Below are 21,427 nucleotides of genomic sequence, written 5' to 3'. Positions count from 1 at the left end.
TAGTAATATGTATGGTAAATAGATGGGTGACCAAGTGAGATCATATTCTTTTGGGGACAAGGGATGTGACCATCACGTCATGAGAATGGTTTTCCTATGTGGCTCTACAGGTTCTAAACACAGTTTGAAAAGACAAATTCCAAAGAATATTTATTTGCTAGAATAAATGTATGTCCTCAAAAACATTACTTTAAAAGGGGCAGCATTCATTTAGAGTCATAAATTTTTAAAGCACCAGACTTTTTAAACTACCACTTAAATAACCTAGTATCTAAAACTGAATATATTAGAAATTGAACTCATTATCTTTCTCCAAGATCTATCTGAGATCCTTTCCCAATGCCGCTATCAATGACACAATACACTTGATATGTCAGGCTGAAAATTTTGAGATACTCTGACTCCCAGTTCTAACCCCATCTTATTGTTCTTCTTCCACAAGAGGTATCACGTTTTCTATTTTTACATTATTCCTACATCTATTTCCACATTATTCCACAATTAAAATACTGTACTCTTCAGCAACTCCCTCTACTTGAGGTTACCGAACATACAAAGTTGCCAATGCAGCCTTAGTCAAACACTGTTTTCATGATATGATTCTTAATAGACGTCCTGCCACCTATTAGATCAAATCTAAGTTTTTCGGCCTAGCCTTCAATATTGTCCCTTAATTCTTCTTCATTACCCCCACACACATATAAACTTAACAAATCCTATCTCCCTACTAACTATCAGTAAATTTCATACTTCTATTTGTGGAATACTGGTAAGATCACTTGTTTGTCTCACTCAGTCTACGTCCTATAATCATCCTTGCTTCCAACTTCCCACCATTCCCTCTAAGAGTTTTCTTCTGTCCCCTCCAGTCAATTTATTCCTCTTTCATTTCCTTCAAGATCCTTCTCTTCCATAAGACTAAATAACCTCACATAAATACTGCTATATTTTGCATTTCTCAACTTAGAGCTCATTCAGTAATAGAACTAAAAGAATCTCAAAGGTAGACCAGACTAGGACTTCTTTTGCGTATGAATAATGTTCTAAGCAGAGGGTTAACTTTCACAAGGTTGTTGTGTCAAATACTTAGGAAATATGACAGCTGAAACTTAAAAGCCCAGAGGTATCCTATAACTTCCCCTTGTTTTCAGCTTGGCAAGGACAAGGCCAGAATTTGAGCCCCAATCTCCTAGGTTACCATCCAAAACAAAGACAAATCTAAAGATTACTGCCCAGGCTGGGCACTGTGTCTCAGGCTTGTAATCCCAGCACTTTAAGAGTCTGAGTCGGGCAGATCACGAGGTCAGGAGTTCAAGACCAGCCTGGCCGACATGGTGAAACCCATCTCTTCTAAAAATACAAAAATTAGCTGGGTATGGTGGCACGTGCCTATAATCCCAGCTACTCAGTAGGCTGAGGCAGGAGAATTGCTTGAACCTGGGAGGCAGAGGTTGCAATGAGCTGAGATCGTGCTACTGCACTCCAGCTCTGGGCGACAGAGCAAGACTCCATCTCGGAAAATAAATAAATAAAAGAAAAAGGATTACTACCCAGTAATATAATTCATGCGACATTCCACATTTTTTTGTAGAGATGGGTCTCACTATGTCACCCTGGCTAGTCTCAAACTCCTGAATTCAAGCAATCTTCTCACTTTGGTACCCCCAAAGCGCTGGGATTATTGAGCCACTGCCCCAACTCATTATATATTTTTAAGGCAGTATACAAAGTTTATATATAACAGCAAGAGATTCCAATTTAAATGTGTGTGCTACTGTAATAGACAAGAAAACAGAATGGCAGGTTATACACCCCAACGTTAACAGTTACTTCCAAGTGGTGAATATATGGTTGTATTTTCCAAATCCTCTATAATGAATACATATAAACTATTCATGTGTTTAATTACATTACAAAGTACTGCCCTAGGCCGGGCACAGTGGCTCACACCTGTAATCCCAGTCCTGTGGGAGGCCGAGGTGGGCAGATCATGAGGTCAGGAGATTGAGACCATCCTAACTAATACGGTAAAACTCTGTCTCTACTAAAAATACAAAAAATTAGCTGGGCGTGGTGGCACGCACCTATAGTCCCAGCTACTTGGGAGGCTGAGGCAGGAGAATCACTTGAACCCATGAGGTGGAGGTGGTAGTGAGAGCCAAGATCACACCACTGCACTCCAGCCTGAGTGACTGAACAAGACCCCGTTCTCAAAAAAAAAAAAAAAAAAAAAGAAAAAGAAAAAGAAAAAACACTCAAAAAGACAAAGTACTGCCCTAGACCCTGTTTGGAATATTTTGTAATGTACAGTCATATACTGAATTTATGGTAGAGTAATAATTTACAAAGTTAAAACTACATGACATCATGAACTCAAAGATAAATTCCTCAACCCTGAACTTAATGTTTTCTCTCCACTGAGAGGTCACACTGCAAGTTAGTAAACTGGCAGCCAAGATCTTAGCCTAGTTTTTGAAGCGCTGTCCCTCAATAACGTGTTAGAAGCAAAGAAAAGTTTCAGGATACCCAAGGAAGCAAACAAGAAACACAGTACAAAAAAGAAATACTATGGCGAAAAGGGAAAGAACAACAATGTCACAACACTGGAGGCAAAAACAAAGAACGACATGGCTCCTGGGGCTTGTCAACTCCAGTACTTAATTTAAATCACTGATTCTCACACGAAGGACCAAGAGGTGTAAAAAGCCACTAAAAATCCTGAACATATTGAGAGATGGTCACAAGTTTGAAACAGTTACGTGGGATGGTAAGAGAGAAGTACTGATCATATAAACAAATCAAGACTATTTCTTTTCCTTCTGGATCTTTTGAAATGAAAATGTGAAATGGAAGCACAAAATTTCTGGGAAGATTCAGGTGATAAAAAAGTTTAGAACTACCAAAATGGGCTAACAAACTCATCGTTTCCTAACACCAGGTTTTTAATTCCAGTCCAAAATCCCTAACCCAAAACTTCTGGGACCAGACAAGATTCAGAAATCAGAAATTTTCAGATTTAGAAAAGGTTAATATGGCACACATTCCATATGTCACAAAATATTTCAACCAGGGTCTAGGCAAACTATTTTGTAATAAATGTATTAATAATTGGTCACAAAAAGCAATGCAGTTTCTACCTGGTTCTCTCTAGATGCTCACTCCTAGAAAACAGCCACCACCACGCTGCAAAGAAGCTCAAATTAGCCTATGTGGGTAGGTAGGTGTTCTGAGGGACAACCAGTATCAATCAACAGCCATGTGAGTGAGGAAGCCTCCAGATTCTAAGTACCAGCCATCAAGTCACCACCAGCTTTCGAATTTTCCCAGCTAAGGCTTAAGTAGGCCATCTGTGCAGAAACTGTACTGTCTGAATTCCAACACATCCACAGCACAATAAAATGGCTGTTTGACACCACTACATTTTGGAGTGGCTTGCTATAAACATACAAAAGGTAACCAGAGAAAAGGTGCCCTTTCCCAGTTCAGTAGCTTCACATTACACACACACACACACACACACACACACACACACACACAAACACACCCCCTTAAAATCAAGTTTTTTTCAACTTTAAGGAAGGTTCAATCCAATGTGCAATTTGGCAGACCTGTTTAAATAAGGCAGTGTCTACTTAGGAGACTTAACAATTCATCTCGCCGGGCGCAGTGGCTCAAGCCTGTAATCCCAGCACTTTGGGAGGCTGAGGCCGGTGGATTACGAGGTCGAGAGATTGAGGCCATCCTGGTCAACATGGTGAAACCCCGTCTCTACTAAAAATACAAAAAAACTAGCTGGGCATGGTGGCACGTGCCTGTAATCCCAGCTACTCAGGAGGCTGAGGCAGGAGAATAGCCTGAGCCCAGGAGGCGGAGGTTGCGGTGAGCCGAGATCGCGCCATTGCACTCCAGCCTGGGTAGCAAGAGCGAAACTCCGTCTCATTAAAAAAAAAAAAAAAAAAAATCATCTCAAATATACATTGAATACCTATGATATATAAGACATCTTGCTAGATTCGGAAGACACAAAGATGAGTAACATATAGTCTATAGTTAAAAGTTTACAATCTAGGGAGAGAAGAAATAAAACGGGAACACAAATAGCTTATGAAAGTACCTAAGTGCCAAAATAGGATTATAAAGTTAGCTCTGCCACAAATAGTTATAGCTTCATTTTGGACTTATAAACAGCTTTTGATTCCTTTAGGAAAGTAGAGGAAATGCCTAGAAAAAGAAGACTGGGGGGAAAAAACATGAAAAATGTCAGCCTCATTATATGTTATGTTTAGATTGTGAGTTTATGAGTGTTTTGTTATACTTTTAAATTTCCCGTATTTGCCATGTTTTCTACAGTAAATTATGTATTAGAATTTTTTGAGAAAAAAATATTATTACTCTTAAATTTTTTAAATGTGTTTAAATGACATTAAGGTGAAGTAAGTAGTTAACAGGTCTGTATTAAGTAAATTGGCTTGATATTTGCATGCTGAATATGCAAAATTTCGTATTTAAGGAAAAAAGTGTAATAAAAATTTCATAAATGTTACCTGATTTGCTATTAATATCTGCTTCTTTTCCCTTTCCTAGCCAACTATAAATATATAGAGTCCTTCTCAAATAACAGGCAAAAACTAACTCAATAAGCTCTCTATCTTGGTCATGACCTCCTAGTTGTTCCCTCCCCTGCCCGCCCTGCCCCATTCACTCTTTCTTTTCTGTCTCCCTCCCTGTATGTCTGTCCCTCATTCCTAACTCTGCCCTTCTCTCTACATCTCTGATTCCCCTGCTTTCTAACTCTGCCCAGGTGACTATCCCTGTTAGTGTTTTTTTACTTCTCTGTCTCTTGACTGACCCTCTCTCTCTACCTATTGCATGTGTCTCTATGACGATGTGTGTAGGTGTCTTTGAGCTCTTCTCTTGGATTCTGCCTTTCAGTCTGTCCCGCACTTATCCACCTTATTTTCAAGACATCCTTGTTTACTTTTCCTTTTAATATTTATAAACAAGCAGAGTTGATTATTAACCCTATTTTAAAGATAAGAAAACAGAAACAGGACTACTGGCATAAAATTTGAGAAGTCAGGATACAAATCCAAGTGCTTCCCTTCTTTAAGACTCTTCTGGCATTCCATGGCAAAGAACCTGAAACAGCACAACTGCAAGCCAGTATTAACCCTATACACATTCAGATTCTTTTCTAAGAGGCAAATGTGACATTAAGGAGTGCTATACACCTTTTGCCCATATTACCTTCAGACGTTAAACAGTCATGAACTGTCAGCCATTTGCCTATCCCAAAAATTCTTATTATCATGTTCAGTTTGACCTGTGTTATTCGGAAACCTCACAATACTAGATACTAGAATCTATTTTCCAATAGTGCTTCTCTGCTTTTGTTTTTATCCCTAGTCCCAACCCAGCCATATTTGGTATTAAAAAAAAAAAAAAGATACAAGAGGAACAACAAATATTAATAAAACTGAAGGGTGAATTTGAAGAATAAAAAACCATAGAGAAGGCTAACATGAGACGGTGAAAAATGGACACCACAAACTCGAAGCAATTGGCCCATGTTTTATTAAGAGAGGAGAAAATTCTCTCGAAATGCAGGCTTACTGCTGCTGAATAACACCCTATAACTTTTCTTCTATCTAATGCTTTGACAAGTGGAATTTCTCTGTAATTCAATAAGCTCTTAGGAGTTTCCCAAGCTTCATCCATCCTGCTGGCCTCATTACTGGATAACTCTAAATGTTTTCTGCACTAGCGAAGAGCACATTTCCTAGTGAGTAGCACAACACAAGGAAAGTACTCTTTCAAGACATGAATAGCCTAGCTCCGTTTCTTCTCACTTCTCCTATAGATGAAAAGTCTACAACAAATGTATTCAACAACTAAAAGAAACGTCTGAATTATAGCTCAGGTTAGTGGGGTTGTCAAAGATCATCCTACAGGTCGCCGGTTTTATACAAAGTGTGAGGGCTAATCATTATTTATTTATATAAGCTAATGAAAAATCTATACTTTTACTTATGGTACTAGTTCATTTACTTATGTCTAATGAGTTGCATGAGGGCCAAATAAAAAATATACCAGTATTTTCATTCATTCTGGTGAGATATTTGTGAATAGTTAGCTTGTGGAGCTAATGAGGACAAGGTCACAGACTCAAACTCCATGTTGGCCAATTAACTTTGCTGTGTGTTTCAGGGTTCCATGGTCACAGTCAACAACCTTAACCTTGGCTAAGAAACACCCTGATCACTGAAGCATTAGGGGAATGAATATAGATGTATCAACAAAATCCATACGTTTCTGAAAAATAAAATAATAAAAATTAAAAATAGGCCAGCCATGGTGGATCACATCTATAATTCCAGCACTTTGGGAGGCCAAGGTGGGCTGATCACCTGAGGTCAGGAGATCAACACCATCCTGTCTTAACACGGTGAAACCCCATCTTTACTAAAAATACAAAAAATTAGTTGGGCGTGGTGGCACGTGCCTGTAGTCCCAGCTACTCAAGAGGCTGAGGCAGGAGAATCCCTTGAACCTGGGAGGCAGAGGTTGCAGTGAGCCAAGATAATGCCACTGCAGTCCATCCTGGGCAACAGAGCGAGACTCCACCTCAAAACAAAAAAAATTTAAAGATAATAATAACACCCCGATCTTTAATATTATACTAAACCTGGCTAGTATGTGCCTCATTCAAGTAATTTTTCATCTTTTCAACCATGCAGGATTAGTCTAATCTGTCTTTCAGATGATGAGAAACTGAATTCAGAATGATCATATGTACCAAAGTTACATCTAGTGAGCCTAGATTCAGACCTTGGTCTGTCTTGACTCCATAGCATAGGTTATTGCCACAATGTTATATGGCCTCTCCAGAGTTGCACCTCGGTGACCTAGGACAACCAACAAAATGTTCCTATTCAAAACTATTCAGCACACTCATTACTGAGCATCCACTATGCATATTCACACACTGTGGCTGAGAATTAGTGTACCTTCCAAAAATTCCTTTTAAGTAAAAAACAGTCAAGGAACAAAAGTGTTTAATTATTTTTTATTTTTAATCAGACAAGGTCTCGCTTTGTTGCTCAAGCTGTCGAACTCCTGGCCTCCAATGAGCCTACCTAAAAGGATCTCAAAGTGCTGGAATTACAGGAGTGAGCTACCACACCCAGGCAAAGCGTTTAAGATTCAAACATAAAGGAAAAATTAACATATTATGGCACACAAAGTACATTTTAATGGAAGTGACTTTCTATTGTCATAGCTTTGTATACAACTCTGGTGTGAAAAAATAGTTATCTTGCTGATTTATAACTAAAGGTAAGAAAGTAGCTGGTAAAACATAGCCCAGGGATACCACAACAAAAACACAGAGTAAACGAAACATTTTCTAAGCATCTAAATCTGCTTAGAAAACATATGGTATTTGCAGATATCTGGTAGTCAATATGGCACTTGAAGGAAGTAAAAAACACATATTTCAATTCTAAACTCCAAGACTTTGCCTTGACCAACAAATTTTTCTCTGTAAGACTTTCCTCCTTGGTCTTTCTCAACTCTCACTGCCTGCAGATACACACATACCAATGCCATCATCAGCATCAGTCACTAAGAAATGCCATCTTGAAAAAATGAAGGTCACCAAGTCTCCCAGACCCTATCCAATAGGCTGAAATTTTAAAGTCAAATTGTCTGGCTTAAAAAAAATAAAAATAAAAATAAGGCAGGAAGACCAAACTGTTCCCTAAAAGTCTATCCTAGTCAATATCTGAGTCATAAAGACAGGTAATTGTTCTGCCACAAGCTACAATGTACAGAAGTGCATTCTTACTACAGGTTATAAATGAAGCACCAGTTCAATTTCAACAAACTAGGTACAAAGCCACATTTAGAATCTCCGGAAAAACAAAAACACAGCAAAGCCCAATAATTTTGCACAATAGCATTTTAGGAACCTCTAAAATTGAAAAAAAAAAATCTAATATAATTTCAATACAAAATGTAATTGCTAAAAAAACAAACTGCAATCTGAGAACTTCTATTTACAGAACTTCTTAAAGTTTTAGAACTAAGGATGACTATCCATTTTACAGATAAATGGAATTTCAAGAAAATACCTAAAATTATCATCATCACTATTATCATAATCATCAATAACAACAGCAACAAAATAATGAGAGTTTTATTTGTACCCAGCACTACTAAGCCATTTATGGTCACATCTCACTTATTCTTTGTACTCACTTTGTGACGTATGCTATTTATCTCCATTTTACAGATTAGTAAACAGGCTCAGAGAAGTCAACTATGCCCAAAATCAAAAACTGCAGGTTGAGAATCCCTAATCTGAAAATCCGAAATCCAAAATGCTCCAAAAACTTTTTTTTTTTGAGACTCCGCTCAGTCTCCCGACTGGAGTGCAGTGGCGAGATCTTCTCACCTCACTGCAACCTCTGCCTCCCAGGTTCAGCCTCCTGAGTAGCTGGGACTACAGGCGCGCACACCACCATGCCCAGCTAACTTTTTGTATTTTAGTAGAGATGGAGTTTCACCATGCTGGCCAGGATGGTCTTGATCTGCTGACCTTGAGATGCACCCGACTCAGCCTCCCAAAGTGCTGGGATTACGGGCATAAGGTACCTCGCCTGGTAACAAATTATTTAAAATAGTATATTTTTAATAATTACTAATAGTATATTTTTAATAATTATTAATAATAGTATATAAAGTATATATGAAACTCGAATAAATTTCATGTTTAGATTTGGGACCCATCCCAAAGATATCTCACTATATATATGCAAATATTCCAAAATCTGAAATTTGAAACACTCTGGTCCCAAGCATTTCAGATAAGGATACTCCAACCTGTAGTAAGCCACAGAACCAGGATTTGAACTCAAATTTGCTTAAATTTATACAAAGAGCGAATGAACTTTACTATCATCCTGTCTTGTTTTTTGAATCATTTTCAAGCATTCTTCAATCAATAAATTCAGAATAAACACAGGCTAAAAATACCTAATTACTACACTTTCTTTTTGTGGTTGTTGTTGTTGTTGCTGTTGTTTTTGAGACGGAGTTTTGCTCTTGTTACCCAGGCTGGAGTGCAATGGCACGATCTCGGCTCACCACAACCTCCGCCTCCTGGGTTCAGGCAATTCTCCTGCCTCTGCCTCCTGAGTAGCTGGGATTACAGCCATGCGCCACCATGCCCCGCTAATTTTTTTGTATTTTTAGTAGAGACGGGGTTTCACCATGTTGACCAGAATGGTCTCGATCTCTTGACCTCGTGATCCACCCGCCTCGGCCTCCCAAAGTGCTGGGATTACAGGCTTGAGCCACCGCGCCCGGCCTCCTAATTACTACATTTTCGTACCCCTTTAAAAATTAATTTCGGAGTTGGGCACAATGGGCCCAGTGGCTCACGCCTGTAACACCAACACTTTGGGAGGCCGAGGTGGGAGGATCATTTGGGCCCAGGAGTTAGACCAGCCTGGGTAACATAGTGAAATCCTGATTCTACCCCCTTTCCCCCCAAAAAAACTGACTGCAGAATTACCACTTTCTACAAGGGGAAAAATAAGACAGTAAGCAACTTCCTTAAAAGTCTCAAAGCTTAACGTCAAAAAAGGAAACAGAATGGAATATTTGGCTATTTATAGTCTAAATTTTAACTGTGACACAAGAGACAGGACTGCTGGGGACAGGTATTTGTTGTAGCACCACCATATCTAAGTAACATTTACTGTTTTCTGAGATGCTGGTACCTGCGTGATGCTGAAGGAAAGTTATTACACAGCAACAGTGGTAGACCGTTGTGTGGGCTGAGGAAGAAGTGTCTAAATTCTGATGGGCCTTAAAATCCAGATGAAGTTTTAAATTGACTCCACAGGTGGCAACGCCCTAAGGTCACCTCTTCACTAGGAACCTGGCATGAAAACATTTGTATGGTTCAGATTGGTTTCCAAAGACTTTTCCCCCTACTTAGTAACTAATTTGATCTTCGTATAGACACGAACGTGGTTTTAAAACTCAACTGACCCAGACTGGAGACTGAAGGACGGCAAGGTTATACCTGAAACGCGCTTTAGAGTTCAAAGTTTTTGCACGAATATCGCTTCTACTGAAGCCCACAACCCTGGAAGGCAGCAGGGCAAAGAACATTATCCCCACTTTTCAGAAAAGGAACCCGAGGCTGCAGTAAACAAACGTCGGTACAAAAGATCACAGGTCCAGCCAAGTGGCAGGCTGCGAGTTCTCCCAGGACATCAAACTGCAAATGCTGTGTACCGTCACGTACACAACTGAGAGGCGGCTACACTGACAAACTTCAAAGGTCGGACGTGAGGTTTTTCGAGGGCCCTCTAAGAAAGAGGAGGAAGTACATGCTCCTTTACAGATTGCTCACTCCCAGCCCGTAGCCCGAGGCTCCCGGGCAGCCAAAGAGGCTCACAGGCAAGGCTCGAAGCGAAGCCCGGAAACCGCCAGCAGCCCCGGGATCGTCGCGCGGGCACCCTCTACGGCCCACATCCCCGCAGCCCCGAGGGGGTGGCCAGGGACCCCGCTCAATACCTGTTGAAACCCAGAAAAAGTCCTCTCCGGCGGAAGCATTTGGGACGAGCACCTAAAGCGAGCACGAGCCCCGTCGAGGGCAAATGAGCCCCGGCAACCGCGGGGTAGCAGGGGTCGGAAGGTGGGAGCTACTCAGTAACCTCCGCCCTAGGCGGGGGGCGGCCCCGCGCGTCACGTGAGGAAAAAACTATCAGTAACAAACGAAGAAACGGAAGTCTTGTCCCGGGCTGTGAAGGAAGAAATTGGGATTACAAGTCCTAGCTTGGGGTACAACAGGAGGGAATGTGGGGCTAGCTGTTACCCGCGCACAGTCGCTCGCCGCTTCCGCCGTCTCCGCGAAGCTCTAGCTCTTCCGCTCGCGCCGCTGGAGCTCACGCCAGGACTAGGCTCCGCCCCCCTCCCCCAGTGCCGCGGGGCCTTCTGGGGATTGTAGTCTCCGAGAGGCCCGGCCTGCGCCTACTGCGTCCAGGTCACGTGGGGGAGAAGCTGGCAAAATGGCAAGTTCCGAAGGGAGTTTACGCTCCTGTCCCTTCAACCCTCTCTCATTCCTCTCAGCTCTATATGTGCTCAAATCTCCTCGTATCCCACTCAATCATACCGTCTTACTTCCTCCGTTCACAGCAGAGTTTCTTGAAAAAGATCATCTTCACTGTCTCTACTTACTCAGCTGTGTTCACTCTGCACTGCAGCTTCCGCCCCCATGGAATGTCTTGTTGTCGTCAGTGTCCTTGTTGCCAAACTCCTTGGAGGTATTTTGGACTTACCTAACTTAAGCTTTAGTCATTTGAGCTATTGGACATTATCACTTATTTTCTATGACATTATCCAGGTTTTCCTTCTCTCAATTCATTCTACTCGATTTCCTTCAAGAATTGCTTTTCTTCTAACTTACCTCTTAAATATTGGTGTTTTCCAGAGTTCTTAGGATTGGAGTGGGAGAGGGGACACCCCAGTCCCTTCTCACCTGAGCTCACTGTTTGTATTCTCAACTTCCTAGACCTCTCCTCATCCATGCCTACAGGCATCTCAAATGTCCTCAAAAAGTGAACTACTGGGGCCAAACATGGTGGCTCAAGCCTGTAATCCCAACACTTTGGGAGGCCAACGCAGGTGGATCACCTGCAGTCAGGAGTTGGAGACCAGCCTGACCAACATGGTGAAACCCTATCTCTACTAAAAATACAAAAATTAGCTGGACATGGTGGCAGGCGCCTGTAATCTCAGCTACTCGGGAGGCTGAGGCATGAGAACTGCTTGAACCCAGGAGTCAGAGGTTGCAGTGAGCCAAAATTGCACTCCAGCCTTGGCGACAAAGGGAGACTCTGTCTCAAAAAGAAACAAAACAAAAAAGTGAACTACTCCTCCTCCTCCCTACTCATTAATTGTAAGTTCTTTTAGGCTGACTGACAGTGCCATGGACACCATGTTAACCTCTGTGACCTGCACGGACACTCCGGATGAGTTCCTGGAAAATCTAAAGTAACTGGAAGACCATGAAAAGAGGACGAAATAATCAACCCTGACTTAACTTTGAGACATTCTCTATTGTTTCTTATTCCCTCCATGATTAATAAGGCAATTGGACTTTGTAACTGACCTTGGACAACTCCACAACCTATGACCCCCTCCCAGCTTGCAAAAAAACACCCTAAATTGTAATTCTCCCACTGCCCTGACGCACTTTTCAGCCTCAGCCCACCTGCACCCAGGTGAATAAACAGCCATGTTGCTCACACAAAGCCTGTTTAGGGCTCTGTTCATTCAGTGCACACATTTTAACATTGACATTCACTCTTTAACCTGATTCCTCCTTTCTCAATTTCTCTTCCTTCTATATTCAGATGGTCACCAAACCTTGTGGATTCTATCTCCCAAGTACTTCTTGAATCAGTTCCTTCTTCATTCCTACTACCAGTGATTTAATTCCCACCCATATCATTTCTTTGCTGATTACTGTAAGGGCTTCCTTACTGATCTCAGTACCTTTATTGGATCCTCCCTACTTGCTCAGCCCCATTTATGCAAACAGCAACTTTTTTTTTTTTTTTAATGGAGTCTCCCTGTCATCCAGGCTGGAGTGCAGTGGCACAATCTTGGCTCACAGCAACCTCCACCTCCTGGGTTCCAGCAATTCTCCTGCCTCAGCCTCCTGGGTAGCTGGAACTACAGGCACCTACTACCACACCAAGCTAATTTTTCTATTTCTAGTAGAGAAATATGGGGTTGCACCATGTTGGCCAGGCTGGTCTCAAACTCCTGACCTCCAGAGATCAACTGGTCTTGGCCTCCCAAAGTGCGGGAATTACAGGCATGAGCCACATGCCTGGCCCAAACAGCAACTTTAATCACGTCACAATGTGGTAAAATCCTTCAAAGGCTTTACTTGATTGAGTTTGGAAAGAGGAATCGAGATGAATGCCTTGGGTAGCTTTTACTAAATGTGAATGCCAGCCCTAGTGAGGAAGGAGACCCTTAATCACCCTTAAGCATCTAAGACCACCTCCCCCTTGACTTCCACATTGCATTTCAATAGAAGTAAAGCCTGGCAGACCGGGAGCCACCTTTAATTGCCCTCCTATAGATTGCAGGCACGGTATGGAGGAATCTTTCCAGAAGGCATTGTTTTTACTTAAACACAATCAAATCCCCACCTAAGTCACTGTACCCAACCCTACTCCATGGCCTAAGACCCTTTCACATGTAAATTCTAGAGTTGTAAGCCTAAGACCCTTTTACATGTAAATTCTAGAGCTGTAAACCCAAGACCCTTTTACATGTAATATCTGGAGTTGCAAGACTTTATAAAGGCGGAGATTTCCTTTGTTAGACAAGCTTAGCTGTTAGACAGCTATGCCACCTTGCTCCCAGCCGAATAAATCACCCCTTCCTTCCCAGTTCAGTGTTTGAGAGGTTTGTTTCCTGGCCTTTTCCTGCTTCACTACTTCTCTTGCTCTCATCCTGCAACCACCTTTGCAAAATTGTAACAGTAAAAGAAATCTGCCATAGTGAACTCCATCTTGCTTCTGACCTCCAAGCTGCCCTTGGTCATTCCTGGGCATAGGCCAAGCTAACTTTGGGAGGAATTTAGTTTATAGTTTAACTTGAAAACAAGGATAATAATAGTCCCTCCCTAAAACTAACCGCATCCTTTCTTGGGGACCAAAAACTACCTTTGTAAAACTAATGAAAGAATACAAGAGCAGGATTATAGAAGGGGCCTAACCTCTGCAAAAATATGAGTGTAGTTTCCATAATCCCTTTCTGCTCAGGAGTCATGTGGCCAGAGGTCACAGGATTTGTGACTTTCCCAGTTGTGCCTATAGATAACATCACTAATGTAGAACCTGAATTGATTTTTGAAATATCTTTCAGACTGACCCCACGAGGACTCTTAAGTCATGACTCAGTTGCTCCTGTGACCCCACCAAGAGGTAGAATGAGAGCATGAGGACTGTTTTCCACACCCCTATGATTTCATCCCCAACCAGTCAGCAGCACCCATTCCCTAGCCCGCTGCCTACCAAAATGTCCATAAAAACCCTAACCTCTGAGCCTTCAGAGAGATTGATTTGAGTGATAACTATGTCATCAATTAAATTCTTTACTGCATTGCCATGGTCTTATTAAATTGGTGTTTTTTGTGTAGCAGGCAGGAAGAACTCATCAGGCAATTAGAATTCCGTATTGTGGTTAAGAGGTTCAGTGAAGGAAGATTTGTAGCAAATGTTATTGTAGGGTAGGTGGATATGGGCATTTTTTGACAGTTTCCCAGAAAGCCCATTGTGGTGGCTCATGCCTATAATCCCAGCAATTTGAGAGGCTGGTATGGGAGGATTGCTTGAACCCAGGAGGTCAAGACCAGCCTAGACAACATAAGGAGAACTCATGTCTACAAAAATTTTTTTAATTAGCCAGGTATGGTGGCACAAGCCTGTAGTCCTAGCTTCTTGGAAGGCTGAGGTAGGTGGATTACCTGAGCCCAAGAATTCAAGGTTATGGTAAGCCATGACTGTGCCACTGCCTCCCAGCCTGGGCAATCCTGTCTTAAAAATAAAGTAAAATAAAGTTCCCTTGTGATTCAATCATTCAAAAAAGTATATTTTGTTGCTTGCTATGTACCAGTGCTGGGTACTGAGAAAAGAGCAGTGAACAGAATATTACCTGCCCTTGTGGAGTTTACATTCTCCTGGAAGAGACATATATTAATCAAATGATTTCATGCCAAAAATCAAAACCAACAAAAAACCCACAGTTACCAGCTGTAATAAGTTATGGAGGAAAAGTATTATAACTGATCTCTTTCCCCTTTTCTGCCACTTGTCCCAGCCCAGATTGGGAACGAGTTTATGCTCCTTAACGTATCAAACAAAGCCTGTCAGGAGCTAATCTCCTCCACTCCCAAAGCCTGTCAGGAGCTAATCTCCTCCACTCCCTCCCACAGACGTCTTAGATTTACCAAACTGCTGTAGCACTTGCTCTTTAACCTTTGCATAAGCTATCCCTCTGTTTGGAAAACCCTTCCTCTTCTCACTTGACTAACTTCTACTGCTGTCTAACTCTCTGCTGTGAGATTCAGAGCAAACCCAGTAGAACATCAGCCACATGAAAGGATTTTCTGAGGATTGCGCTGAGTCAGATGATAAGCCTCAGGCATACAGCGGTGGGCTGAGTAGGGGACCCAGAAACAGTGAAATGTGGCCTACAGGGAACAGGACTGTGTTATCCAGTTTAGAGGTATCAGGCCAGAGCCAACATACCCACCCTTCAAAAAAACAAATCAAGTATCGTCTCCTCCAGGAAGCCTTTGCTGAACTCTGCTCCCCACCCCTACCAAGATAAACTAGGGCCCTTTTCCTAGGCACTCATTGCATACCTGTTTGCCTCTCTTCCAGTGATATGCTGGAGCCAGCTCATACCAAGTTCGTTATTTATTATTTATTTATTTAATTTTTTAATAGAGACGAATTCTCACTATGTTGCCCAGGCTGGTCTCAAAGTCCTGGGCTGAAGCAGTACTCCCACCTTGGCCTCCCCAAAGTGCTGAGATTACAAGCATGAGCTACCACCCCCAGCCTCATGCCAGCTTTGAAGAGACGACTGTTAGATGTTCAGGAATTTCTGCAAGCCTGTTTAAGCCATTGGTAGTTTGAAATCTGCTGTGTTTTGTAATGTGTGTGTGGGTAAATACTCCATGGAAATCAGCAAATGGCAAATCACGGCTTGTTGTTGTTGTTGTTGTTGTTGTTGCTGTTGAAGAGTCAGTTTACCAGCATACCAATGCCTTTGTCATACCACACATCTACATTGTATTGTAATGTCAACTCCCCTATTAGAAGAATTCCTTGTATCAACTTCGTTTAGCAAATATGTATTGATTTTTATAACTGTGCACCAGAGACTTAGCAAGGTGATGAGGGGGCACACAGTGGAGAATTCACAAGCATAGTCCCTACAGTAATGGAGCTTGCAATCTAGCAGATAAGGTAAGAAATAAACAAAGAACTCTACACTTCCTTTTTCTTTTCTTTTTTTCTTTTCTTTTTCTTTCTTTCTTTCTTTTTTTTTTTTTTTTTTTTTTTTGAGACAGTTTCACTCTTGTGCACAAGCTGCAGTGCAACGGTATGATCTTGGCTCACTGCAGTTTCTGTCTCTCAGGTTCAAGTGATTCTCCTGCCCCACTCCCAAGTAGCTGGGATTACAGACATGGGCCACCACACCCAGCTAATTTTTTGTATTTAGTAGATACAGGGTTTCACCAGGTTGGTCAGGCTGGCTTTGAATGGTCCTCAGGTGATCCACCTGCCCCAGCCTCTCAGAGTGCTGGGATTACAAGCATGAGCCACTGCATCCAGTCAGAACTCTGTATTTTCAAATAGAGCGAGACTGCTGTGCAGTAGAACATCCTGGCCATGAATGACAGTTGATATGGTTTGGATTTGTGTCCCAATCCAAATCTTATGTCGAACTGTAATCACCAATGTTGGAGGTGGGGCCTGGTGATTGGATCTTGTGGGAGTATTTCCCCTCCCCCTCTGCTGTTCTCAGGATAGTGAGTTCTCATGGGATCTGATTGTTTAAAAGTGCGTGGCACCTCCCCACTCTTTTTCTTTCTCCTATGCCAGCCACGTAGGATGTGCCTGCTTCCCCTTAACCTTCTGCCATGACTGTAAGTTTCCCGAGGCTTCTCTGCCCATGCTTCCTGTAGCACCTACAGAACCATGAGACAATTAAACCTCTTTTCTTTATAAATTACCCAGTCTCGGGTAGTTCTTTAAAGGAATACAAGAACCAATGAATATAGCGGTGGACATAAAATACTATACTACTTTAACAAGATGATCTATGGAGACCTCTCTGAGTAGGCAACATTTCCACTGAGCACTGAAGGATGAGAAAGAGATGGAGAACCAGGGAAAGAGTGCTCCAGCCAAAGGAATCAGACCACACAAAGAAAGAGCCAGGCTGCTTGAAGAACAGAATGGTCAGTTTTCCTGGGGTGGAGAGAGTGTGGATCGAGTGGTCTAGATGACCTGAGGTGGTAATTAGAGTGAGGTATGCACAGCCTCAAGGCCATGATAAGAACCCCTGGATTAATTATAGCCACCAAAAAAAGGGGTTTTGAAACCAGGATGATGATATCTGATTCACATTTTAATACAATTGCTCCTGCTTTGGTTTAGAAGACTGGACAAGTGGGAGCCCATCTGTTGCAGTGCTTGAAACAAAAGTGCTTGCAGTGGGATGGAGAGAAGTGGGTGGATTTGACCTATTGAGTCAAAAGGACTTGCCGATGGATTGAATATAGAGGAGAACGGGCTGGTGAAAAAAAGAGAGGACCCAAGGGCAGTAATAGGTTATATCCATCTCTGTATCTTCAGCCCCTACAATTGGGCCTTGCACATAGGAGGTATACTATAGCTGTGTTGAATACTTACCCATTTTACGTGCTAAACTCTGTGCCCTATCACTGTCACATTCCTTAATACAGGACCTCTACTAGCCCATATAGTAGATTTATGCAAATTCGGAAAAAGTGCTCCCTTCCTCCAGATGGTCATGGCCCATCACCAGGGTGCAGAATGTGGACTAGATTTCAACCACCACTTATCCCCTTAGCTAGTGCCTTGTGCAATACACAGTCTGCACAACCACATACAGCAGCTCTGGCTTAACAACCCTGGGAGATGGTTTTGTGGCATTAAGCCCAGTATTCAAGGGAAGAATTTGAGGTCCAGGGAAAGGAAGCTGCTTGCCTGGGGTTGCCAGAGCTACTGAGAGCTGCTGCTATGCCTGAGATTCAAACCTCTGCCCTCTGAATCCCTATGGGCTCTTTAGCCTCGGAGCCACACTGTCTCTCCCAAATCACTCAGCCTATCAATAAAACACTAAATTCAAAATGGTGACTTTGCTTCCTCGAGTTTCTCATCTGTCTCAGTTACTATTGTTAGAGTATTTCACATTTACATAGTATCCAATATGTGCTCAGTGCCTTACAAAATACAATAAAGGAACATGAAACCAAAGACCTTGTGTTGTTGTTTTTTTTAACAGAATAAATAAGAAATGGCTGGTTTAAAAGGCCCTTAGCTCTTGGATAAAATCAGCTGTGGTGTATTGGTTCAAAGCGATGCTATAAGCAATATATTTTTTTTAATTGCTCACGTGCAAGCTGTTTTTCTTTTGCATCCCAGACAAGAAGGAGGGGATACTGGAGCAGCTGGCTTCAAAAATGTAAACTAGGGAGAATGTCAGGGGTGGATCTCAAAGACATAAGGAAGAGAAAGAAACACTCTGGAGGACGAAATGCACTGTCCCTTCATCGGTAACAGCATTTAACAGTTAACAAGGGCTTAATGTGTGCCAGGAGCTGTGCTAAACCCTTTACATGCCTGATTGGAGTCAATCCTCACATAGCCCTACCAGGTAGGATCTATAAATGTCATCATTTTACATTGGAGGAAGCCGAGGCACAGAGAGATTACATAGCACGCCCAAGGCTATGCAGCTAATAAGTGACAGACCTGAGATTTGAACCCAGACAGGGTGGCTCCAGAGTCTGAGCTGTCAACTACTGTCGTATACCACCTCTAATACAGATGTTCCTGGTGCCAGGTGCTCTGTTTCAGCAGTGTGACCCTTTCAAGTCCTGCGATAGCTAATAGAGGATATTTGGTTCTCAGACACTTAGGAATTGCATGTTGCCTGTCTGCTTCGTGATTAGGGCAGGCTTATCTCCAGCCTAGCTTCAAAATGTACAGTTTAAACAAGGGATATATAAGACCAAAAAAAAAAAAAAAAGGTGTTTATAAGGTTATATAAAGACCAAACCCTGCTGGGGGACATTCTACAATCTCCTCTGAGTTTCAATATTCTCCCAATATAATATCATAATTACCCATATAGTATGGAAGATGGAGGAGAAAATGTTATCAGGAGAGTAGGGCTAAATAAGCCTTCCGCTTAGAAATGTGGGCTGTGATTGGTCCCTCCTAACTTGAGGATTCTTTGTTTTTGTGACTTTCAGCTCATAAGCATGAAAGATCCAAATTTTACTGGGTTTTTGGGTATTGGATTCTCCCCTCATGGCTAGTGTGGGCAAGTGCTGCTATTTAGAACTGCACCAAATAGCAGCACTTATAAGGGGTCCGGGCATCAAGTGAAGGAAAGGTAAGATTTTGGGGGACAGTAGGAGGGTGGGGAATCAATGTGTAGCTTACATTTAGTTCCTGAGGAAAAGCAGGATAGAGAACTCTGACAGACCCCCAAAGCCTAAGTTAGGAACCCAGAGAACTCTAGATCTAATTGAAGCCACCTGAAAAAGGGCATGGTCGCAACTATTGCTTGGGTGGAATCTCTGCGCTTGAGGCCACAGCATCAGAAGCTAATATTCAATTGTGAGCTATAACAACACTTCTCCCACCATATCCATACACTCCCTCACAATTAGCTTTCCTCCACCAAGGCTAGCCTATCCGCTTCTTGATCTTAAGGCTTGCAACTAAGCCTTGAGATCTATCCAATGCCACAATGCCCATTTCAGGGGTAGGGCTTGGTAATATTATGCCCACATTCATCTTGACTGTATTATCTGAGAACAAAGACTCCTTAGAGCTATAATTGCTTATTAGTCTGGTAATTTCTTCCACTTAGAGCCTCACAGCTCAGCTCTGACCAAGCCAGTCAGATATTTAGAGCTTAGAGCTAGACTTTTTGGTTCTAACATGGCATCATCTATGTCCTGATTTTCACGGCTCAACTACTGCCTCAGAATATGCAGCAAGCCACATCTCTCACTCCAAGGTGCTTCCAGGGGCCCGTGGCATTGAATAGAAGCTGGCTGTGCTGAGCACCTGGCAGGAGCTAGAAGGCAAAGCTAATGGGTACAGGAGCAAACCTGAGACTAGGACCCTGAAAATGTCCACTGTTATAAAACAAGTAACCTTAGATGATTCACTAAAACTCAGTTTCCTCATCTATAAAATGGAGATGCACCAAGACCACCTACCTCATCAGCTAATCATGAATATTTAGTCGTATAATGGGTGGAAAATGGTTTCATAAACTAGCTAACAAGGAAAAAGATAAATATATATTTTATAAAGTTTTGCCCCTAAGGGACAGATCAGGGTAAGGAACAATTAGATTTTTAAAATTGCGATGCTGATTCTTTTCTCAATCAGGAGACTGGTAGAGACAGAGTGACTCTTCTTCAAGGTTTCCTTCCCAGGACACAACTTTACAGTCCCGGGCCCTCTCCCTTGGCCCCATAGCACTCAAAAAGGCATGGTCCACAATCAACTGGCCCCTAGTGCCTTGCATACACGGTTGGCCCTCCATGTCTATGGGCTGTGCACCTACAGATTCAACCAACCTCGGATAGAAGATGTGGTTAGACTTAAGATGGTTGCGCCTGTACTGAACCTGTACAGACTTATTTTCTTGTCATTATTCCCTAAACAATCAGTATAACAATTGTTTACATGGCATTTACATTGTATTAGGTATTGTAAGTAACCTAGGGGTGATTTAAAGTATACAGGAAGGGATTACAATGGTGGATAGGAGGGAGGATTAGCTTATAGCTCCTGTTTGGAGGGACAGAGCAGCATGCGGAGACTCATGTCATAAACTTTTATAAACTTTTTCACCCATATCGACCACAGGAACAAACCAGGAAAGCAGAGAGAATCCACAGACACTTTGAAAGAACTGGATCACTGCTGCAGGCTCCCTGAGACATGGAAAAACTGTGAGTCTGCTTGCTTTCTCAGTGGGGAGGCTTGTGGTTTGGGGCAGTTCTCAGCCCTGTCACCAGCTGCCTGGAAATAGACTTGGTGCTGTTGGGGGGCACAGTAGGAGTGATACCAGCCTTTCAAACTGTGGGCTGCATGGGAGTGGGGTGAGGTCTGTGATTGCCGGCTTTCCCCCACTTTCCTGGCAGGCTGCATGACTCAGCAGAGGCAGCCATAAGAGGTTCCCAGGGGAACCTGGGACGATAACTCCATTGGACTGTGAACCACACCCCCATCCCCACAGCAGCCAAAACAAGCCCCACCCAAGAAGAGGCTAAGCTCAGACACACATATCCCTGCCCCCAGCTGGTGGTCTTTCTCTACCCACCCTGGTAGCCAAAGACAAAGGTCATAATCTCTTGGGAACTCTATGGCCTTTCCCACTGCCTGAGAAATATAAATACTCAACCAGGGATACCTAGGTCAAGTATGAATCCTCCCTATAGGACTGCAGCTGATGCATTCTTTAAAGCAGCACCTCCTGGTTTGATATGATTTGGCTGCGTCCCCACCCAAATCTCACATTGAATTGTAATAATCTCCAC

General features: G+C 42.4%; 1 protein-coding gene across 13 annotated transcripts in view; it reads right to left on the bottom strand.

Annotated features, from left to right (window-relative positions):
* R3HCC1L (R3H domain and coiled-coil containing 1 like) overlaps nucleotides 1–21,427 on the bottom strand; it is a 125,282-nt gene that overhangs the window by 90,298 nt on the left and 13,557 nt on the right. For 8 of the 13 annotated variants that reach the window (XM_074382719.1, XM_074382724.1, XM_074382726.1 and 5 more), the window contains exon 1: nucleotides 10,892–10,977. The exons of 2 other annotated variants lie outside the window; for them this stretch is intronic. The gene's annotated coding sequence lies outside the window, so the exon portion shown is untranslated. 3 more of the 13 variants (XM_074382721.1, XM_074382730.1, XM_010333215.3) reach the window with 2 other exon arrangements.

This window comes from Saimiri boliviensis, chromosome 12, assembly GCF_048565385.1.
Source record: "Saimiri boliviensis isolate mSaiBol1 chromosome 12, mSaiBol1.pri, whole genome shotgun sequence".
Classification (NCBI taxonomy): Eukaryota; Metazoa; Chordata; class Mammalia; order Primates; family Cebidae; genus Saimiri; species Saimiri boliviensis.
The sequence above is the reverse complement of the archived record's forward strand: the minus strand, read 5'-3'. Positions and strand labels throughout refer to the sequence as shown.